General features: G+C 49.2%; 1 pseudogene; it reads left to right on the forward strand.

Moving 5' to 3' along the window:
* Positions 1-5235: 5235 nt before the first annotated feature.
* On the forward strand, positions 5236-5333 carry LOC115803401 (U6 spliceosomal RNA; annotated as a pseudogene).
* The last annotated feature ends 656 nt before the right edge of the window (positions 5334-5989 follow it).

Consider the following 5989-nt stretch of genomic DNA (forward strand, 5'->3'; position numbering starts at 1 on the left):
AGTCCCCCCAGCACCATTGAGCTCCAGCCACTCAGACACTCGGGTGGTAGCTGGTGACACTTCCTGTGCTGGCTTCCCTCACTTCTCACCCTCCACCAGGTCTTCTGCGGACGCCCCTCCCAACCAGATCCCTCGCATTCAAATCCTTGCCTCAAGGTCTTCTTCTAGAAGCCCACTGTCTGCCCACACAGCACGTAGGCAAGGAAGACAGATGGTAAAACCCATACTGGTGACCAGTGCTTTAAATGGAGGCCCAAGGAGCAGTGGAGAGGCTATGGGGACTTAGCCTAGAAGGAAACAAATAACTCTGTTTGGGATTCTCAAAAACAGATTCTTGCCGGGAACTTCTCTAACATGCAGGAGACTTTTAGAGGAACTCAGAAACATTTACCCAGCGGTTCCTCTGTACCAGATGTTGAGACACAATACTGAGGCCGAAAAAGCTTGGTCTCTCTCATGCAGCTCATGATATAACTGGGGTGAGGTTGATCAAATGATCCAAGGAATAAATGTGCTGTAACACATGGTAGGAAGGAGAGGTGAGAGGCGCTCTGGCTGCTTTTAAAGGAGGTTTTGACCTAGTCGGCTCCGAGGCGTGGGGCTCCAGAGCACGGGGAGGCTTTGACCAGGTGCAAAGGGAGGGACCAGTGTTCCAGGCAGAGGGCCTGGCGTTTGCAAAAGCACAAGGGCGGGGGGATGTGTGCTGGAGAAGATGCATGGGGCCAGCGAGACGAGCTCACAGGGGACGAGACTGGGAAACGCCGTCTACGGCCATTCAGGATTTTACCCTGGAGTCTTGGAGGCTGTGAAGCCAGCGACGGGCTTTAGCTAACATGATTTGCGTGCTGGAGAGATCACTCTGGCTGCTGAGATCCACTCAGAGTTTATCTAAAGATTCCCTCCCGTCCCCTCCCCGCCTCTCCCGCCCACTAAGACCCTTGGACTGGAACCAGGGAGCAGGAAGGCTGGGGTTCACCACGACAGAAATGACTGTCGTTCCGTTTGAACCAGCCCAGCACACAGTGATTCTCGTCTTGCCAATTACCTTGCCGTTTCCAAAAGCACGTTCACGCTGGAGGAATGAATGAAGCTGGTGCGGCCTTATATAACAGTTGGATGTCCCTCGCGGCTGGAAAATAGTGCTCCTGTCAGACCATAAGCCCCAAAGAACACGCCTTGGATCTGATAAACAGACGTTGGCAAATGGGAGGTTTGAAGGCAGTGCCAAGCTCTGTGGTTTGGACTGGCCCTACGAGTGAAACAATCGAAGCAGCTTTCCCCTGCAGGAGGGGAAAAAGTAGGGGAAATTCAGCCTGAGACAAAGAGGCAGTGTAGGAGGCGTAGGGCCCGCAGCGTGCACGGCTCTGCCACGTTACCACAGCCTCGCAGGCTGCCACCAGCCCACCCAGCGGGACGCCATGGTTGCAGGGCCCGTCGACCATCCTGTTCATCCACCAATGTTCCTTCCTGCGGCGCCTCCTTTGAAAGTAAAGAGGTGGGGTTGGGTTATGCGGGTGGGCATGCGAAGGAAGACTGTGGACGATCTGTAGAGAGCTCTTGGGGCCCATGCGTTGTCCTTCATGTTTGATGATGTGGCTTAGAAGCTGTAAAGCCTTTACTTGTTTTGCCATGGATGGCTCTGAACCGAGCTGGGCAGATTCCCTCACCCAGTGTGGCTCGTGACCATGGACCATCTACCAGAAGCCTGGCTGAGGTTCCAATGCAGTGGGCCTGGTAGGAGGCGTGGAACCACATAGAGAGCCCGCTCGGGCATTCTTTTAGGACAACATCTACTGTTTGGAGGAGCAGAGGGCAGGGCCCATGTCTGTCAACCAGCTCCACTCCTCCAGGGCTCACACAGTAAGTCCTCAGACCAACAGCTCCTATGTCCTGGATAGAAATGCAGAATCTCAGACCCTACCCGAGACCAATTGAATGAGAATCTGCCTTTTCACAAGATCCCCAGGTAATCAGCAGGCATATTATAGTTTGCAAAGGGTGGGTCTAAAGGGTATCAGTAAGTGGTCTGTTATTAGAAGCAGTTTTTCTGTGCCAGGTATTGTGTTTTCCATACTTCATCTCATTTCATCCTTAAAATCACTCCTGGGGACAGAGGGAAACTAAGATGCAGGTGAGGACATGGGGGCTGGGTGATGTCCAGTCTTGTGCCCAAGGTCATACAGCTGGTAAAGGGTGGGGTCAGGTCTGGGTGGCCACTGCTCTCCTGCTCCCTTCAAGAGAGCCTAGCTGGACGCTCTCCATCCACGGCTTGGCAAACCTAGGTCTCTTGCCCAGAATCATTCCTCTGTCTGGTGCCCAAGCCGGCTCTTAACCTGCTGTGGTCCCATGGCCTCCTGCACAGAGCAGGGCCTCTAGAAAGGTCTGGGGAATGATGGAGACTGTGCTCCAGACAGCCGAGTGAAATGGTGAACAGCCTGGGCGTGGACAGAGAGACTCACATCTAGAAAGACCTCTTCTCGAGCAAATACTGGCTCCGGTGATGTTAGGGTGCACACCCCACACTCCCACTCCTGTAAACTCCCTATTCTACTGTGAAGGCCGGGCTGGGTGGAGGGCCCCGTGCGTATGTGTCTGTACACATTATACACAGTAAGAGCCGTAGAAGGCAGCTCAGTTGAAAGACAGAGTGTTGTTTTTTTTTCTTTCATTTTTAAATGTAAAAGCCTGGTGATGTTGGAACAGATTTTGGCCTGGATTTGGCATTGTATTTTTTTTTTTATTTCACTTCCACTAGGGGCTTAAGTTGTTGGGTTTGGACAAGAACTAGGCAGGCAGCTGTGGCTACTTGCCTGCCGGAATTTAATCTTCTCTCTTTTGTGTGTGATGGCGACCCACAAGGCCCCGGTTAGGTGCCACCATCGCTTAAAACAGAGATTCCATATCAGGGGCCCATGAGCCTTGTGGTGATGCACTTACTGGACAGGCAACCCCAGTTGGCACTGGACAGGCAGCCATGAATGCTTGAAGGCCTGCTTCTGGGCTGAGGAGATGAATGAAGCAATCTAGCTATTCCCTCTCTTTCTCTCTCTCGCTCCCCGATTCCTCTCTGATCCTTAATATCTTACTTCTTTGGCTTGTCAACTTTTAAGGAGAGGCAAGTGAACTAATCCCTTTGGGAATAGATGTCAGGTGCTAATTCCATCATGCTTTTTTAGCCCAAACACCCAAATTTAGTAAAAAAAAAAAAAAAATTCTAGGGCAGGACTTTAAACATCTAGAAGAGATTAAATTTCATCTCTATTGCATTTTTCCAAATGCCATATGCAGGTTTGTGAAATCCTGGGATACCCATTGTAACTGCAACCCATTCTGGTCTAGGATTTAGGAAAAGGCAGGGCCAAGTTCAGATCTTTCATTTATTCATTCATTCAACAAAGTTGCTACGTGCCCAGTACTCTTCTGGGCTCTGGGATTCTGGGTCCCCGCTCTGTGGAATCTCCATTCTTAGAGACAGACACTAAATACATGAACAAACAAGGCAGTTTCAGACCCTGATCAGTGCCACAGGACAATACAATGGACACTGTGCTGGGGGCATGAGGGTGGGGAGGGTACTCTTAAATGGGGTAGTCAGGGAGGGCTTCTCTGAGGAGGTGACACCTAAGCTCAGATCTATGTGGCCAGAGAGAGCTGGGGAATGATCCTCAGGCTGAGCCTCCAGGCTGCCAGAACAGCAGAGGCAGAGGCCCCAAGGAAGGAACAAGCTTGGCTTGTTAGGGGAGCAGAATGAAGGCTGCTTCCAGGGAGAGAGCAAGGACTTGAGCCTGGAAAGGGCTGCAGGGACCAGACCCCACTTGCGGGGCCCAGCAGGCCCCAGGATGAAATTGGATTTTTATCTAAAGTGCTTTGGGCGTGCCATGATCTGATTTAGGGTTTAGAAGACCCCTCTGGCTGCTGTGTTGAAATGGACAGAAGTGGGAGCCCAGAGGTTGGTGAGGAGAGTCAGATGGTCTCAGGAGTGGAATGACGGGGCATTGAGCTCAGCCGGTGGGGACACTGTATAGGGAGAGATGCCCCAGGTGGGCAGCCTTTCCCCACCTGTAACTGCCTCTTTCCAGCAAACCATGTTTCTTCCACATTAACAACAACAGAACCCTGACGCCTGTGGGACTCTGGTGGGAAAAACAGAGCTCCACTGCGTTAGTGCATCAGACACATGAGGGGCGAATCCCGAAGGAGGGTCAGGGTAACACAGTCATAATTTCCTTCCATTTCTTCATCATCTCTAACTCACAGACACAATCTCAAGAAAGAAATACACTCATTTATTTATTTACACCTTGTCTTGTTACAAAATGATAGACTCTCTAAACAGAGACATTACAGAGAGGAAGTCATCTTGAGAGTGTGTGTGTGTGTGTGTGTGTGTGTGTGTGTGTGTGGTGTGTACTTTATATTACTGAGTGCCTATTATATGCCAGGCACTGAGCTTAAGCTCTTTATTACCTTACTTAATCCTCTCACCAACTCTAGAGGTAGGAACAATTATTATCCTCATTTTAGGCTGCTGGGGGTTATGAAACTAGCCCCAGATCACACAGGTAGCACCAGGTCGGAAGGCATTCAAACCCACGGCCCATCTGTTTCCAGAGCCGATGTTCTCACCATTGTTCTCTACTGGCTCCGCCATCTGCTGGGCAAGGGCTGGGAGCCTTGGTTTGCTAATTGGCTACTAGAAAGGCTCTTTTGCACAGAGTGGGTTTTGTCTTTTTGTCCCAGCTAATCACCCATGCTCTAAAAGTAGAGGTCTTTTGTCCATATTGGAGGCAGTACCTTGGGCTGATGGGAAAAAGTTTCCCTGCTGATCTTTATTTGCCATTCTCTACCCAATACATTGAAAATCCCTTGCCGCCAGAAGAACATTCCAGGATCAGAGGATGCCACTTCCCCACACAGAGTTCAAGACGGTTCTTTCTGTGGTTTCTGAACCCAGCTCGTTGTTGGGATGAAATCTCTGTGGATGAGAGCAGTGTTTTCAAATGAGTCACACTCGTCATGGCTCATGGAATCTGTTTAGTCGTTTGTGACAAGCAATTTTAAAAACAGGAATAGAGAGCTCGCTTTGGCAGCACACATACTAAAATTGGCACGGGACTTCCCAGGCAGTCCAGTGGCTAAGACACTGTGCTTCCACCGCAGGGCGCGTGGGTTTGATCCTTGGTCGGGGAACTAAGATCCCGCATGCTGTGCAGCGTGGCCAAAAAATAGAAAAAAATAAAATAAAATAAAATAAAATTGGCACGACACAGAGAACGTTAGCGTGGCCCCTGTGTAAGGAGGACATGCAAATTTGTAAAGCATTCCATATTTTAAAAAATTAAATTTAAAAAAGGAATAGAATAGAAAATATCAGTATCGGGGTACCTCTCTCACAGTAAGGGAAATACTGTTTGTTAAACTTTTCTTTTAGTTTATGTGCACTAGGTCACAATTTTGTGGAGGACTTAAACATTTGAGAGCCACTGAATCAGAGTGTTGTTGGAAGATCCTGCACCTGGAGAAAAAACATTTTACCACTTGTGGGTCTTGTACCTCATCTACACCAATCGTTTCAACTTACAATGTTAAGATATCAGAGAGTCAAGATCAATGTTAAGAGGCTCCAGTCTACCTGTCCCACCTCCTCTCTGAGGATAGGGCTGGTTTTGTCAAGGACTGGTCCAGGCAACAGCCCAGAGGGAAGTCTTTCCATTGAAATCTGGGTAATGTGTTTCAATTCTGATGTCTCTGTTTCAATTCAGATTATAATCGATAGGAGTGACAGTGTGTAAAGATAGTGACTGTCTCTTGAGTACTTCCTATCCACTAGGCATTTCCCATGTTGCGTCTCATGAAACTCTCATGGCAACCCTATGAGGTATAGGTTCTATTCTTATTCCTAATTTACTGAGACTCAGGTGGTAGAAATCACTTGCCCACCTGTGTGAGTCAGGAATTGTTTGGTTGCAAGTGGCGGTAACTGACAAGA

This window comes from Delphinapterus leucas, chromosome 15 (assembly GCF_059928025.1).
Source record: "Delphinapterus leucas isolate spDelLeu-1000000601 "Yukka" chromosome 15, BTC_Dleu_Yukka2, whole genome shotgun sequence".
NCBI lineage: Eukaryota > Metazoa > Chordata > Mammalia > Artiodactyla > Monodontidae > Delphinapterus > Delphinapterus leucas.